Here is an 18,414-nt window from a genome sequence, read left to right as displayed (position 1 = left end):
CAGGAGGCAGCTGATAGATGTTTCTCTCTCATCGATGTTTCTAACTCTCTATCCCTCTCCCCTCCTCTCTGTAAAATATCAATAAAATATATTTTAAAAACACAAAGATTGTCAAAAACTATGCCAAATGGTTACAGGTAATACGGGCTGGGGATTTGCAGAGGCTAGGGCTCTTTGGCGGCTCTGGTTTCTGCAACAGGTTGTTCATCTTTCCATGATAATAGGCAGCTCCCCGAAAGGAAGGATGGGCTGCATTTCCAGGTGAGCTCCTAGGTCCCAGGTGCAACTCCAGGTGAGAATGTGCCTTCTTTAATCAGAACAAAACAATCACAGTTAACAGAGCTTACGATTAGAGCTGGTTCCCAATATTCTCTTTCTGCCCCTATTAATTATAGTTTTCAAATCTCCTTAAAAGTTTGCCCTTATGGAGAAATATTCCTTGACAAATGAATGAAATGGGAGGCCAGGTCAAAGCAAGGAATTTGAGTGTACCAAGTAGAGGGGAAGTAAGCAACTATCAATAGGAGAGCAAGAGATGGATAAAAATGAATATTTGCCTCCCCACTTTTTATCTCCTCACTTCCTACTCACAGCCCAACCAACAAATCTGCGTCATTTGAGCTGAAAGAAGAATTCATCTCCTAATATAGATCTGAGTTAAAGTCATTCTGCAGTGGCCCTACTGTGTCTTTTTGAGAACAATGCCCTCTCTTAAAATAACTGTGTTTTCCATGGTGACCTTCGGTGTGCCTGGAGGTTTGTGATGATGAACAGTGGATGTGAATGGCATGCTATAGAACACAGTCCCTTAACTGCTCACAGAGAAGTCACATCAGATTTTCAACCTCCTGTTTATGCCAATGCTTGGAAAATCTCACTGTATCTGGATCTATTGGAGCTACCAGACTGAAAAGGGGTGAAAATTTTCTTTTGAGCCAGCTACTCGGCCTTTTGGGAAACAATTGGGGGAGGCAGGGTGCAGGCAAGACAATGCATGATGATGGTGTGCTTAAACTGTGGTGTTCCCTTTCATAGCTGTGTGGCCTTGAGCAAGCTTGTAATCCTTTTGCATTTCAGTAATATCTGCAAAATAGAAATTGTCTTTCACAGAATTGTTTCTAGGTTTTAGCACGCTGATGTACGTAAAATACAGCACACAGGAAGCACAGGAAGTACACAGGAGAAGACAGTTGTAGCTACTACAGTGTATTTGGGAATTTGTTTTCAGCAAAGAATAAGGTAGGAAATGCAGCCTGCTCCCGTAGGGGTAGAACCTGAAGACAGGGAGCCAAACCTGGGCCATGGATCGGGCAGGGGTGGGGGCTGTGGGATAGGTGGGGAAAGAGTCTGATAAGAGGGTACCTGGGTGTCTAGTGAACACATCTGAGGGGATGGAGACCAGAAACCGTAAAACAACCGTAAGGACCTCTTCTCCTTAAACAACTTCTTCTCCAAGGCTGAGCAATGAAAGTTTGCTCCTGGAGCTTCATATTCAGGTTGATGACCCTGAGTTTAGTGATTATGGTGGGGGGAGGTATGCTTTTGATCACTAGAATAAAAGAGGAAAGGGTGATTTTATCTGTCAACTTGACTGGGCCTGAGGGGCTCCCATAACAGATTAGACATTATTCTGGGTGTGTCTGGGGAGGTGTTTTTGGATGCGATTAACATTTGAATTCACAGAGTAGAGCAGATTGCCCTCTGCAGGGTGGGTGGGCCTAATCCAGTCTGCTGGAAGCCTGGAATAGAAGAAAAGAGCTGAGGGGAAATTCTATCAGACTGTCTCTGGCACATTGGTTTCCTCCTGCCTTTGTACTCAAACTGAGACTGGAACTTACACTATTGACATTCCTGGTTACCTGGCATTTGGACTTGGACTAGAACTATACTGTTAGCCTTCCTGGGTCTCCAGCTTGCTGCAGAACTTGGGACTTCTCAGCTTCCATAACCAAGAGGGTCAATTCCAAATATATATATATATATATCTCCTATATAATAAAAGCCTAATATGCTAAGTGTCTGGTCGACCTGTCGGCCGTTCAACCAATCAAAACATAATATGCTAATGATATTCTAAGGCTGCTCAACCACTTGCTATGACGTGCACTGACCACCAGGGGGGGAATGCTTCAACCAGTAGATTAACTCGCTGCTGGGTTCTGGCCAATTGAGACTGAGCAAGATAGGCCGGACATGCTCTGGAGCCCTCCCGCAGTCCCTCCCCAGCTGGCCAACCTTCCGCATCTCTCCCTGGCCCCTATCATGCATCACTGGGGCCCCTCAGCCTGGCCTGCACCCTCTTGGCAATCCAGGCCCCCTCTGGGGATGTTGGAGAGCTGGTTTTGGCCTGATCCCACAGGCCAGGCCGAGGGACCCCATTGGTGCATGAATTCCTGCACTGGGCCTCATATATATATATTTGGTTCTATGTCTATGGAGAACCTAGACTAGTACAGAGGGTGTTGCAATAGAGACAATCCTAAAACAATACTCTAATACACAGAGGTATCTAGATTTAAGATGTAAGGTAAATTACACTGGGAATTCCCCTCCAACATCTGTGTTCTGGGGAAGGCAGGTAATAACATCCCAGGTAGCTCTGAAAGAGAAAATCAGCTAGCTCTCAGGGAGTCCATCTAGAGCAAGCTTTGAAGGGCATTACTGAAAACTGGAAAAATAAAGAGCTGTCCCTGCAAGTGGGTTGACCATGGCCATGGAGAATTAATATACTCAGCACTGGGGATCTGGAAGGCAACATGGAGACTGCTGAGCACAAATCACAGGAGTCCCACTTGGGAAATAAATAGGATTAGCAACACCAGGCTTTCGTCTTGTCAGGATATGTTCGGAGGTGAGGATTAAAATTGGGCCTCGGTTTAGGCATGGTGTACAAAATGGTGTCATGTTCCCAGGAGCCCAGTGGAAACTTGGTCACTAGGACTAAAACACAGGGCACAGGAGGGCTGGACTTTGATGTGACTGGAGGTGAGGCACCTGTGCTGCCTTTTAGAGTCCTCCAAATGCATCCAGATGAAGGACAGCTCTGATCCAGGCTATGCACTGCCTTGGAGATGAGAGACCTTGACAAGACCTTCATAATGATTACACTACCAGGTAGGCTTTGAGCAGTAAATGTGCCTGAAATGTCTTCTCCCACACTTATGGAAAGGAGGAGGTCCCTGGTTTTATCCTTGTCTAGCTCTTTCTAAGCTTCCCCTGGTGAAACCCCATACAACAGGATAGATTTACAGACAAACTCCTTTTGCTGGCTCAACTCACTGTCCTCAGGATCTAATCTCAAACTTATTTAATTTCTGAGTAGTGGCCTTGTCACTGATTTTCTCATCTTCAACTTTATTGCATATCACACTCCGGACTTGATGCTCAATACTGCTTTCTTAGAACCATCCTTGGATACCTTTGAATTTGTTGAAGTAGAATAATAAATACACAGGGATTTAATTCTTGAAACAGACTTGGAAATTAACTTTCCCCATCTCTGACAGAATTCTTGAAGGCAAGATGGATTTATTGATCAGATACATGCAATAGAGGCTCTCCTTTACCCGACCCAAGGTTCAGAATATGTCTGCTGAACAGTCTTTCAACACACTTTGGACAGCAGCATGTCAATCTATATAAAAGGAAGAATAAGACAATAAGTTTCCTGGATACGAAATTAAGAATGTCAAATTTTTTTTAAGAGTTAGCATGGGATAGCAAGTAGCCTGGCAGGGAACCTTTGGAAAATTAAAGCATGACATTAGGCCTTCCAGACAAAGGGTGATGGTTACAATAGACTGTCCTTCCTGCTCTTTACCCCATGGGAATGAGTAATCACTATGTGTGTTGATGTGAATTTGAATTTGAAAGATGAGAAGTTACTGACTTTGCGAAGGTTAAAAACTCATTATAAATATTTCTCTTTTGGATTTAGGTTTGGATTAGAAAACTTCAGTTTCTAATGTTACAGGGGCAATAAAATACCTTAAATTTTAACAAGTTAAATGGTTTCTGTTTCTTCCTGAATTTATTCTGATGTGCCAGTAAGAAACTAGGCACCACATTTTTACAATTATTGAACTTTAGATGGTTGTGAGGCAGGTGGAATGCAGGAACTGAGACAAATGGTTGAACAAAGGACTGGAATGGCTGAGCAATTAATAGCCAGCTGATAAATCACAAGACTCTATCCTCCCTAATTGAAGATGCCTAAAAGCAGGTGGTTTAAATCACCATAGTCAGGGAGACAGATAACAAAAACCAGTTAGATCCAGACCAATCCAAGATGTAGAAAACAATTGACCAGAGAATGACCCTAAAGCTCATTATACCCTCATTAAAATGAAAATTGACACCACAAGCAGAAGGGGGACTAAGCAGGACAAATGCCATGACACTTTCTAAATGGATCCTATTAGAAACAAGACAGTCCCCCTCGCCCCCCAATGAGAAGATAGAGTCAGAATTTGGTGCCACAAAGCTTGGAGACAACTCCTCCTTGGAACCACATAAAGTCCCAAGAAATAACTGACCACATGTGCAACTCACTGGTGAGTTGGCCCATGTCCACTCGGGCACGTACTTTTTGCTTCGTTCACAGTGGCACCTGCACTCTGGCCTCTTTCTTTTTCTCCACCCACGTAAAACTTGCTTTGTTCTCACTCTGACTCGTCCTTGAAGTTTCTGGGGTGAGTCAAGAACCTGGAGGTTACCTGACACTGGAATGGTCCAAGACTTTGCCTGGTAGGATCAGTCCCTGGTGCAGAAGAGGTCTGGTAACAGCTGGAGGTTGCCAAAGCAATTTATAGATTCTTTTTAGTCCTTTCCCCTCATCTTACTCTCATCCCCATTCTCCAACCATTTAAGATTAATCAATTTGAATGAAAGTAACAAATATGTGTGAATAGATTCTGTTACCAAACCCAAGTTTGGGTGCCCCATGCTTCAAAAGGCCAAAATTTGAAGACCCTTGGACTTTCCTGAGTGCTGAGATAAAGGTTCCTTTGTTATGTTAATGAGGTGGTAGTTAGTCTTCACCTAAGGATAGGGCTGGTTGCCAAGAGAAAGAAGCATGTGATTAGAAGGTTGGAACTTTCAGTCCCATCCCCTGACCTTTGGGGATGGGGAAAGGCTGGAAATTGAGTTCAATTACCAATGGCTACTGATTTTATATATGTAAGGAATCCTAAATAATAAAGAGGTAATATGCAAATTGCCTGTCATGTCCTCACAAGATGGCTGCCTACGACCAGGCCGGCAGGGGGATTAGTGAGGGACGACCAAAGGACTGAACAAGCAGGCTGCATGGGGCGACCAGGCCGGCAGGAGAGGGAAGTTAGGGGCAACCAAGCCAGCAGCGGGGGGGCAGTTAGGGGTAACCAGGCCAGCAGGGGGGGCAGTTAGGGGTGACCAGGCAGGAGGCAGGTGAGCAATTAGGAGCCAGCAGTCCAGGATTGTGAGAAAGATGTCTGACTGCTGGTTTAGGCCTGATCCCTGGATTCCCGAGGGGTCCCAGATTGGAGAGGGTGCAGGCTGGGCTGAGGGGACCCCCCACCATGCACGAATTTTGTGCACCAGGCCTCTAGTCATTCATAAAATCCCAAAGGACAGAGAAAGAGCTTTGGCGTTGGTGAATGTATGGAAATGTGGGGAGAGTGGTGCACATGGGGAGACCCTGGAAGCTTGTGCCCTTGCTCACTTTTTTTTTCCCCTCTCATTTATCCTTCCTATTCCTTCTTCTGTCCTATGCATCTCTTTCATCTGGCTGTTCTGAGTAATGTCCTTTTATAATAAACCAGTGATCTGGTGAGCAAAATGGTTTCCTGAGAACCACTCTAGGAAATTAATCAAAGCCAAAGAGAGGGTCCTTGAAACCTTCAATCTATACTTGGTCATTCAGAAGCACAGGTGACAACCTGGACTTGCAACAGGCCTCTGAAGTGTGTTTGTGTGAGGGAGAGGGGTGTGGTGGTGAAGAGAGAGCTAATGCTGTGGGACCCGAACCCTTAACTTGTGGAATGTGATGCTATCTCCAGATGGTGTCAAAATTCCATTGAATTTTGTGGTCTGAGAATTACTTGTTGGTTTAGGACCTCCTCCCCTCCATTGTAATAGATGCTGAATTCTTCACAAGCCTTAAAGGCCTTTCAGGCGTCCTTTTCTGTCCTCTGAGTCAGGCACCAGAAAGCCTCTCAGATACCCTCTTTCCTGGATACACTCACCTTGTTCTGAGACCAAATGGGCTGTGTAGGAATTTATAAAAGACATTGAGAGCGCCGCAACTGGTTTGGCTCAGTGGATAGAGTGTTGGCCTGTGGACTCAAGGGTCCCAGGTTCGATTCCAGTGAAGGGCATGTAACTTGGTTGCAGGCACATACCCAATAGGGAGTGTGCAGGAGGCAGCTGATCGATGTTTCTCTCTCACTGATGTTTCTAACTCTATCCCTCTCCCTTCCTCTCTGTAAAAAATCAATAAAATATATATTTTTTTAAAAAGACGTTGAGAGCAAAACATTCTTAAATGAGTTACTGCAAGAAACTTGTTCTGTGTCTTTAAATCCTGAGCTCAAATTATGCTTGCATGTTTATAAAAACCCTTCATTATTTGAAGAAAATTCTCAAACATGTTAACAGAAGCTGTCTTTCGGTTATAGGATTATGGATTACATATCCTTGGAATTTTTTCTGTTTTGCTTTTATTACTTTTTAGATTAAGTTTGTATCAGTTTTATAACCTAAAATGGTATAAGATTAAAATCATCTTTATTTTTATGAGGACTTTAATATCCCCTTATTTGTTTGAATGTATATGTGTTCATGTTAGTGTGGCTGCATCTCCGTATTCCCACATCACGACTGCCTCTTTTGCTGTGTTATACTTTTCTCTTCTTTGTCCCTCAAAATGATTTTTAAACTCTAGTCAATGTAAAAGGAAATCCCAACCCATTGTGGTTTGCTTTTCTCACACCCAACAACTATTTTAATTTACTCAGATTAAGTGGCATCATTATACAGCAAATTATTCAAGAGGCAATATACCTCTTTCATGGTAGACTGCACAGTATACCTGCTTCCCAAGAGACCCACAACCGGACAGGCAAATCTAGAAGACTCAGCTTTACTAGAAACTAAACATACACATTATCTATTACCCCAAATTTGTTTACCATTCCTCAAGAGGTAGAGAGCATGGGGCCTGAGAACTAGAGGTCTAGGCCTGTGGTCGGCAAACTGCGGCTCGCGAGCCACATGCGGCTCTTTGGCCCCTTGAGTATGGCTCTTCCACAAAATACCATGTGCGGGCACGCATACAGTGCAATTGAAACTTCGTGGGAGGCAGCTAATCAATGATTATCTCTCATCACTGATGTTTCTATATCTCTCTCCCTCTCCCTTCCTCTCTGAAATCAATAAAAATATATTTTTTTTAAAAAAAGAAAGAAATAGCTCCTCCGGGACCATACACCTGAGCCTTTTGCTGTCCACCCACCTGGCCCTGCTGTCTTTCCAAAGAGCCTGTGGGGGAGGTGCCGCCTCCGGAAGCCAGGCTGCTGAGGTGCAGTGTTATGAGGAGGTCTGATTTCAGTAAGGAAATTGGCCAAGTCAGATTGCGGGATGACTAGAAGGTTTCTCAAACACCATGTAGCAAGGGAGGGGCCGGTACACCCTCCAGGGAGTGGCCCCTGTGCGGGGAGAGGATGCCCTTAGTGCAAGGCGTTCATCTTCGTGCACAGCCGTGGGCGTGTGCACACAACCTGCCCTCACTTGAGATCGGATGTGAATTTTGGTTGAACCGCACAGAGGAATAGTTATGATAATCACAACCACTTATGGTGTCTGTATTAGCTTCCCGTGTCTGCTGTAACAAACACCACGAACTCGGTGGTTTAAAACAACATAACTCCATTCTCTCCCTGTTCTGGAGACCAGAAGTCCAAAGTCAAATGGCTGGCAGGGCCATGCTCCCTCTGAAGGCTCTAGGCCAGCCGTGAATAAAACTAAAAAAAAAAAAAACCCGTACCCTTTTATGTAATGATGTTTACTTTGAATTTATATTAGTTCACACAAACACTCCATCCATGCTTTTGTTCCGGCCCTCCGGTCCAGTTTAAGAACCCATTGTGGCCCTCGAGTCAAAAAGTTTGCCCACCCCTGGTAGTGGGAGAAATCACCAAGTCCAGTCAAAGGGTTAAGTACTGGGACGGTGACTCAGGCAGGGACTCGGGATTCCAGGGAAGTCTCCTAGCCTGGGATGGGATGGAATGAGGGTAGGGGCTGAGCTGAGTCTTTTTAAAGGAGCAAGAGTCAGTCTGGTGACATGCAGGGGACATGGCACTTCAGACAGAGGGGAGAGCATAAGTAAAAAGAGTAAAAACAGAGGAGAGGACAGCACCGTGATGGCGAACCTTTTGAGCTCGGCGTGTCAGCATTTTGAAAAACCCTAACTTAACTCTGGTGCTGTGTCACATATAGAAATTTTTTGATATTTGCAACCATAGTAAAACAAAGACTTATATTTTTGATATTTATTTTATATATTTAAATGCCATTTAACAAAGAAAAATCAACCAAAAAAATGAGTTCACGTGTCACCTCTGACACGCGTGTCATAGGTTCGCCATCACTGGTCTAGAGGTTGCTTGGAAGCACTTAGAACTGAAAGTAGAACAACTTCTCATAAACTGGGATGCCTGTTCCAGGATTGATTTAATCTGTACAGTGTGGATGACATTATCCTCACTTTGTAGATGGAAACACTGAAGATCAAAGAGTAAAGTGGCTTTCCTGACCTTACATATTCAGTAAGTGACAGATTTGGGATTTCAGGCCACGTTCATGACTTTAAATTTCTATTCCATGACTTTTTAGAGAAAATACAAAGGGTATGTGTAAGTGTGAGCTGTTCTATATGAACAGGTGGGGGTGAGGGTAGTGGAATGAGAAGATGCAAGAGGGTTGAGAAGGTAAACGTTCAAATTTTCACCTATCACTAAACCATATTGACCCCAAAACATGCATGTGAAAGAAAAAGTCCCAAATAAAGAGTGATCAAATCTCAAAGATTGTAGGCGATTTCTGAACTTTTAGAATCACCTCATTTTAAACCAACAAATTCTCTAAAAACTGCCTTGATTTTTTAGCCGTGTGAAGGTATAGACAGAATGGGCAGGCATTCATCTTCAAAGTGATTTAAATGGATACTTGGCTTCAAAATATCTGTAATCAGTGGACCAGGATTTAGAATCAAACAGGTGAAGGGTTTGAAATCTAGCCCCGACAGGGTAAGTAAAACTGAACAAGTCACTTCATCTCTCTGGACACAGGAATAAATGACTAAGGTATATGCTTACTCAAGGGCACACTGGGAGGTAATGAAAGAACTGGGCTTGGAGCCCAGGTCCATTGATTCCTAGCCAACCATGTTAACCAAGAAATAACCCACAGTGGACCTCAAGTAATTGATTGGCACTTTTAAATTTGCCTACCTGCAGCCCAGAGCCTGGGCTCCTTTTCTAGGCTTGATGACTTAATCATAGAGAGCTGCTTCAAATGATAAACTCTGGGAGCCCTGGAACACAATATATATATATATCCCAGCAGGTATCAAACACTGTGGCCTGTGGTTTTATTATCTCACATGTTCATGCACATTATTTCATGACACCCTAAAAAGTTATGTCATGATCATTATAATTCTCAACTTGAAATTGGAGAAACCGGAGCCCAGAGATGTGAAATAAGTTCCCAAGTGTCACAGTACTAAGGACGGCCTAAGACAGGATTTAAGGTCCAGCTGCATCTCTGCCCCATTCTTCCCTCCATGCAACATGGAGAAATGGGTTCATTGGAGATGGGAGAACTTTTTATTAACCAACACAGTTGCTAGCTCACCCTGAACAAGTCCTTAGATTCCAGGAAAAAAAAAAGGGGGGGAGGAGCCCAGCCAGCATAGCTCAGTGGTTGAGCATTGACTTATGAAACAGGAAGTCACGATTTGATTCCTGGTCAGGGCACATGCTTGAGTTGCTGGCTCAGTCCCCGGTGGGAGGCATGCAGGAGGCAGCCGATCAATTATTTTCTCTCATCATTGATAATTCTCTCTCTCTCCCTCTCCCTTCCTCTCTGAAATCAATACAAATATATTTTTAAAAGGAGCGGGGAGGAGAAGCCCATTCTGCACAGTGCTATGCACTGCTCTTGTCTTTCTCTGCCCTCTCCCCTGAGTGGAGGGAAAACAAGTTCTCCTGTCACCTCAGAGGTCCAGATAAAAGATGAAAACCCAGAAGGGCAGCTCTCCTCTCTGGAGCCCTTGTGCCCCACCAGGGCCTGAGGTGCCTCTGTGGCCACCCCTTCTTGGTCAGAATCTTGTACATTTTTCACCTGGGTTGACCAGGACTCTCTGCAAAGAGTGGGTTAAAGAACACTGACGTGGCTTTCCATTCCTCGTCCTTTACAAAGAAATACAATTGGTTCTGACTCAGCTGCCTCACAAATCAAAACCTTCCACAAAGTAGCATTAGGAAGAAAAAGCAACTCAATCTTGCAGAGGGCAAGGACAGCAGAAATCCTGTGTCTGTGACAAATAGGTTTATGTGATTTCCTGAGGCCTTAAAAAAGAGCCCTGGCCTGTTTGGCTCAGTGGATAGAGCATCAGCCTTCGGAACTGAAGAGTCCCAGGTTCTATTCCAATCAAGGGTACAGATCCAGGTTGTGGGCTCGATCCCCAGTAGAGGGCAAGCAGGAGGCAGCCAATCAATGATTCTCTCTCCCTCTCCCTTCCTCTGTGATCAATAAAAAAATTTACAAAAAAAGAAAAGAAAAAAAAGACAGCCGGCTGCCTTTGTGAACAATAGTAGTCCACTAGGTGGCAGCACACTTTACACCTGGCTTCCTGCCTACTGGTTTGGAGAGCTTGCCCCTCTGGGAAGGAAAAAGGAGGAAGGCAGGGCAGAAAGGAGAATGAAGGGAAGTGTGCATTTCTTGAAGGTCTCTAGTGTGTCAGAGCCTGGTGGAGATGTTTTAAAATGCATTCATTTAATTCCCACAACACATTGAGGTAGATGTACCTGTTTTAAATGTATTCATGTTAATATTGAATATTGAGGAATTATTATTCTATGTCAGCCACTGTTCTGTATACTCATTACATTATTTAACTTCATTAATACACCAACAAAATAGGTACTATTATTAACTCTTTTTTATAGAAGAAGGAACCACGGTAGAAAGAGGATAGGCGGACTTTTAAATCACAAAATTGCTGAACCAGGACTTTGAAATTTATACTCTGGGAGGATAATATCGGAGTCTGTGAATGACTGAATAAACTCCCTGCATGTAAGAAAGATTAAGTAACTTCAAATGTAAAAAATGACAGAACTGGAACTAAAGTCTATGTTTCTAATATTATTTTTATATAAAATGATTATTTTTTTCATGGAGAAATTTTACGTACAGGAAACTAAACTAAAGAATGTAATTATCATCTATAATCACACAAGCCAGAGAAAACTACTATGAACTTTTTCCCTTCTACTTCACTGTATGTGTGTTTATCGTAGTTCCAATCACATTGTCTATATCATTTTTAATACATTTATGTCACTTAATATTCAAGAATTTTCCCAGGCCATTAAACCATATTGAAAGCACAATATTCCATAAAAATGAATGACATCCACTTACTAGTTATACACACATTTAAGAATCCGGATTGGTTTCAGTTTTCACTACTCTTAAGTTTTGGTGTAATGCACAGCCTTGGCTACAAATCTGAGCACACCTTTCTACTCCTTTCTGTAGGCAAGTTTCCTGTAAATAAAATTACTGGATCAAAGGATCTGACCATATTTAACTCAATACCTGCTACCAAATTTATTTTCAGAAGGATTATAGTAGCTTGCATTTCCTCCAGTACTGCCTGAGAGGCTTAGATTCATTTACTCCTTGGCTTTTGAGGGATTTCCCGCGTTTTAGGGATTATTTTGCCCATAATTAGAAGAGACAGCCTCTCCATCATCTGAGGCTCCTTCCCTCTGCTTTCAAATATGCACCACACTTCTCCCCTATCCTGACTCAAAAGCGAAAATCCCTTATTTGACCCTGGTGCTCCTTCAGCTGTACCCTATTTCTTTCTGCTAACTCCTTGTCGGTTATCTGAAGCACACGTGGTGTGTATCCTTTGTCACAGTGCCACGTAGCCCCACTCGGTCAGTTCCCTCCAATTACATATATCGAGTGAAATACTCAAATGCTCTAAGGAAATGAGATAAATCCTGTGATGTAGAGAATATCCCATAGGATTGCACCTCCCAGCACTTATGACCTGTTACTGATGCAGCACTAAAAATCCTGCCTCCAAATCACCCAGCCTATTCCGCACTATTTCATGGCCCTGCTCTTTTCTTATTTCTACAACAATGATAACATCCAACTCATCAACACCCAGAGCTCAGAGCATTCTACCGCCAGAGGAAATCTATTGTGAAAGATAACCAGTTTTTCTGAGCTGAAATGACACTAAAAAAAAAATAAAATAAAAAAAGAACACACACACACACAAAAAAATAGACAATTTGGTATCTGAAGGGAGCGCTCACTCTCTTTGCTGCAATTTTAGAAAATGGGATATAACAACCTCTTTTGGTTTGGTGCTTGTGCACGTCTCAATATTTTTATAGAAAATGGTAATATCATTTCTAGTCTCAGAAGTGAGCTGACATGGCCAGCAATTTTTAGCGGCCTCTGAAGAGGAGGTAATGCTGGTATGAATTACAGCTTTGAAGTTATCTGTATTTTGCTGCTCCTGGATAAATAACAAATCAAATTGCTAAGCGTGTACTTAGCTGCTTAGTCTAGGGAAGTCCCATGCTAAGCGTAGGAAGACGGTGATACAAGAACATAATGTGCTGGAGTCAAATGGTTCTGGCTGTGATACCTCTCTCCATCCCTGACTTAGCTGTGTGATCTTGGGCAAGTTAGTTGACCTCTCTGAGCCATGATTTCCACTTTAGAAAAAATGGGGACAGTAGTCATAAGCACCTTATATGACTGCTATGACGTTTCAAAAAAGGTGAAAATCGGTGTCTGTCATAGAGAAGGGACCCAATAGTTCCTCTCAGAGAGGTTGTAATCTAGCTAAAGAAACCAAATGAAAAGAAAAATAGAATAAGAAATTTTTCATAAGGCCCATTCAGGAAAAAGTAGTGAGCCACTGCTCAATGAGTTTTACTGAGTAGTGTAGTCAGCAAATGTTCCAGGACTGAGGTAGTCACTCCGGATAAACATCGATCTAAGTGTGAAAGGATTGGTAATGTGGCCGAAAAGGGCCCCATGCTAACCTGACAAGCTCAGGGAAGGCCTGTATGGCGGTCTTGCAAACTCAAAAACCTAAAGTAACCACAAAGGATGGTCTGAAATTAAATTTTAACTAAAAGCAGTTATTGTGAGTAGTCACCTCCTAGGCCGGTATCTTCCCCAACAAGGTCCCCATCTTTACCTTAACTGAGCTTTTGTCTTTTTGCATCTAGGACAACATATCATTGAAATGTCAGGGTAATTTGTAACTTTCCTTTTTTTCCCAGACCCCTCAGGGCACAACCAAATGCACCTGGGCCTGGGCGCCAGGACAGAGACCTTAGATTCCTTCATTGTTATTATTATCATGTTAATTGTTGACTGTTAACTATCCTGTACCCACCTAAGTAAAAGAAGTATGTGTCTATCATTTTACTTTTTATCCAGTCTCAGAGGTTTCCCTCTTTGCTTTCTCCCGCCTCCATTATCTATCACCAATGGATTTCATGTAACCTACCTGCTTTGAATGTAATGTATAAAAGAAGGTGAAAAACCACCATTCTCCAGAGCATTATTCCAACCCACTGAGATTCTGCATCCCGGCAATTGTCAACAGTTTGGATCAAATAAACTCACAAAAATTCTTTACAGGTTTGAATGTTTTCACATTAACATTACGATTCAACTAGGCTTAGAAGGTCAGGTCAGGCAGAGGGTTTCAGCAAATATGAAGACAAAAAAAAAAAAGTATTTCAGAGTATTAAAGGAGAGATGACCCCTTCTCATAAAAGTGATATTTGACTATATTTTATCTTTTACAGCTGAAACAGATTTTTTTCTATCTTAGGCCTGATTGAAAGGAGAGTTCAATCATAAAATAGGAAAAGAAAAACACCTCAATTAAAAATTGAGATTCCAGGGAGGTGAGGATGCCATACGGGCAATCAAAATTTATCTTTCTCCCATCTTCAGGTAAACCATTGATAGACTTCTAATAAATATGCAACCTTGGGAAAATCACTTTAGTTCATTGAACCTGTAACAACCTCATCCTGGATGCTCTCTTGTGTACTTCTAATTCTAAAATACTATAAATCTGCCCTAGCTGGTTTGGCTCAGTGGATAGAGCGTTGGCCTGAGGACTAAAGGGTCCCAGGTTCTATTCCAGTCAAGGGCACATGCCCGGGTTGCAGGCTTGATCCCCAGTAGGGGATGTGCTGGAGGCAGCCGATCAATGATTCTCTTTCATTATTGATGTTTCTCTTTCTCTCCCTCTCCATTCCTCTCTGAAATCAATAAAGAAATATATTTTAAAAAATAATATAGCCCTGACTGGTTTGACTCAGTGGATAGAGCATCGGCCTGCGGACTGAAGTGTCCCAGGTTCGATTCCAGTCAAGGGCATGTACCTTGGTTTCAGGCACATCCCCAGTGCGGGGTGTGCAGGAGGCAGCTGGTCGATGTTTCTCTCTCATCGATATTTCTAACTCTATCCCTCTCCCTTCCTCTCTGTAAAAATCAATAAAATATATTTTAAAAATAAAATAAAATAAAATACTACAAATCTGTTGATTTGTAAATACAGAGAAATTTGCAACTTTTAAAAAAAAGGAACTCCTATTTTAAGAAGACACATTTTCTAAATCTACTGAATCTATTTAAGAATAAAAACAGATGGTAAATGCATCCTAAGATGCCATTATTTCTCATAGAACTATATACCTTGCTTTTCCATAGAATTTCCTGGGGACAGTCCATCTGAAAAGCTTTCTATACCTTAGCCTGAAAAATGACACATAAACCTCACGCTGAGCCTCCTAATTACCAGGGATGCAGGGCCCATTAAAGTGTGAGCATGCATACGCACACCTAATTATGTTTATGCCTACTTATAAATCAGCAAAGCGAAAGCATATGCATGCTGAAAATTACCCATCATTAACTTTCCTAATTGCACCCAAATAAAGAGGGAAATAATTCACTTCAGAATATGTTTCCACCCTTTGGGCAAAGCCTACACAGATCTTGTTTAGGTTTGAAAAATCGTCTTCTTGCTCGTAAATGGAAATCAATTCTTTATGCCAAAACACAGCAGAGTTCTTGCCCAGGTGTTGAACTAGAGAAAATGGGAAAGATTCGGATATGAATGTCAGAAGACTAGAGTATGGATCTGAGAAGCAAACAGCACAGAGAGGAGATACTAGGTAAATGCAAACAATCCCATCATTCTGATGAAGAGTGTAATGTCGATGGTAACAGGCCAACAACCCAACAAAGGATACAACAGAATGCAACAAAGAGGGACAGATCCTCAGGGAAAAGGAAGCATTAAATTTAGATGTCGGACAGAAGACTCAATTGCATGACAGTAATTGAGATCAATGGGAGCACCGTCTGTGCTCCTCACTCACAATCTCCCTTGTTCTGTTGCTGTTCTATTACTGGCAGGATTAAGATAAGACAGGCAGGAGTTGTGCATGCCTAATTGGGCTCCCTTAACTGGTTGATTGTTGTCCCTAGAGACAGGAAGCTGAAAGAAAGGAGGTGGGACCAAACCAGGGCTTTTGATGTTCACAATAATGGGAAATCATCCTGGTACTAAATCAGAGGTGCAGAGTCCTGAGTAAGAAACCTGAGGATCCGCCTCCTGGTAATTCTCTTCTAGGTACTTCGCATGCGCTATTTTATTTCATTCTGACAATAGCACTGCAGAGACTTCTGTTATTGTCCCCATCATCCAGATGACGAAGATGCGATAAAGAAATCAATGAAGATGACCCAATGACTAATTGATGGAGTGAAAATTTAAATTCCAACTCCTGACTTGTTTCAGGCTATACTGCTACCCAATTCAAAGAAACCCCCATTTATAGATTCAATCTTCATTTTGCCAACGATTCAGATGGACTTTTATTTTCCGTTCACTATATTGACAATTAAAAAAACATACAAATTAATGATGTGCAATAGGTATCATATGACTTTACTGACTTCTGCTGATCTATACTAGGGCAATGTTTTCATTTGAGCCCACCCACCATCTTTGAAAATCCTCCATTTCTTTAGCATTTTCCAAATTATAAATTGGGCCTTCCCTAAGGAAGAAACTAGAAAAATCTGATCTAGACTCTATCAATAAATTCACTTGTGCAAGATTTTGAGAATTAAATACCCCAGGAGGCCATGTGTCTAGGACATTGTACTTCAGGAAAGCAAAATTCCGAATGAGTCTAATTCTTCATGGATGTTAATGGCAGTGCTCTGGTCTCTAGTCTTGGATATAACACGTGTTGTGCTCTTAAGCTACAGTTGGCTTGGGCAATGATTTTGACTCTGGAGCTCAGTATCTGGCTCTCTTACCTCTTGGATATTCTGTAAATTATCTAATTCTCCTTAATAAATCCCTGGTCCACTTTTACTAGCCAGTGTGGAAGCAATTGTTTGCAACTAACAAATCTAATGTTGACATCATCTTACGTAAGTGGAAACTCTCTTCCTTGGCACCCATAGTCTTTCCCACATAAGGACTCCAGTAACATCCCTTATTACTCTCTTGTCCATAACAGTGCCTTAGGCAGTGCAACTTGAGCAGTGTTCCCTCTATGTGGAAAGCAATCTTATTTAGATTCTTCACTAGGCTTACTACACCTGAATCTGTACCTTAACCAGTTTTAAGGACCATCCACCATCCCAGTAAGGCTTGCTTAATGAGAAAACATAGGGCAAGCTCATATCAAATCTTCTGTTTTACATCCTTGCTTGATTTCCCATATTTGTGCACTGGAAAGGACTAGGGTCACACTTACCCTTATATCTTCTTCCTCTCTGTCATTTTTTTCTATTTTTAATACATTATATGTGACTCACCCCATCACCCAAGCCAAAACCCTGCCATCCCTAATTCTGTCTATACCTTTAGCCCTTCAATCCAATCCTGTTAATTGCATCTCCTTCATATTTTTCAAATCTTTCCTATGTTCATGCTCTTTAGCCTTAGCCTCCTGCTGGTTCTTGCTTCCAATTTCTCTGTTGGTTTTCTGTTCTCCATAAGTGCAATAGTGTGATTTTTCCAGAGCACAAATAAGATTATTGTCTCTCAATGGCCTACAACTCTTTCAATTACCCCAAAAATAAAATCCAAACTTGCTGGCATTGCCTATAGAACCTCCACAATCCATTCCAGCCTGTCCCTCATCCATCACCTCCCATGCTCTCCTCCACACCCTAAGAGATGCAGCCCTCGGATGAACCACAGAACCACCCTCAGTTCTCCAAACAGTCTGCTTTTCACTGCCACGCTTTTGCCACACTGTTCCTTCTGACTGCACACACTATATGGTGTGGCTCAAAAATACCAGTTTTAAGAACTCTTCACCAGTATCTGCAGACTGACCTGAGGCCTACCTCTGTGCTCCCACACTCCGGAAGCACCGTATTAATTCATTCCTTTCTCTCTGCACTGCGGTGGCTCTGATTCTCTGTTTGGGGTTCTGTCTCCCCATGTAGTCTGTACCCCTCCTTCCCCCCACTGCCTAGCAGAAGAGACATATTTGAAGCTTGCCTCGCTTTCTGGCTTTGGTCAGTGACTAACGCTTGAAGGTTTGTGTAAATTCTCTCAGCTAACTTCCATGATATCCTTGGGTCTTATGAATTTCTCCAAGAATCTTGTCTCGCTCTTTACTGAATCTACCTGTGTCTAGTAATGAATGAGACACATGCTATTTTAATGATGATGATTAATAGTAATGATGATAATTATTAGCTACTATTTATGGGATGCTACTATATGACACCAAGTCATTTAATACCCTCCAAACACTATGATAATAAGCATTAATAGTGATCATTACATCACTGTGTAGGTGAGGAGAATGAAGAACAGAAGAATTAAGAAAAATGCCCAGTGTCACATTAGATATAGCAGAGCCTGCAATTGAACCTCCTCCTATTTAATTCTCTGATCCTTTCTACTGGTCCCGATTCCCACAGGTCCTCAGGTCCACATTCCGGGTAACTGCCACCCAGTAATTTTCTACCCAAATGGCCCAGGGCTTGTGCATTTTCTCAAGTCCTTGTGCCCAAGAATGGACCCATCATTGATGGGGTGGCTGTTTG

This window comes from Myotis brandtii, unplaced genomic scaffold, assembly GCF_000412655.1.
Source record: "Myotis brandtii unplaced genomic scaffold, ASM41265v1 scaffold399, whole genome shotgun sequence".
NCBI classification, from domain to species: Eukaryota; Metazoa; Chordata; class Mammalia; order Chiroptera; family Vespertilionidae; genus Myotis; species Myotis brandtii.
This window is presented reverse-complemented; position numbering follows the sequence as displayed.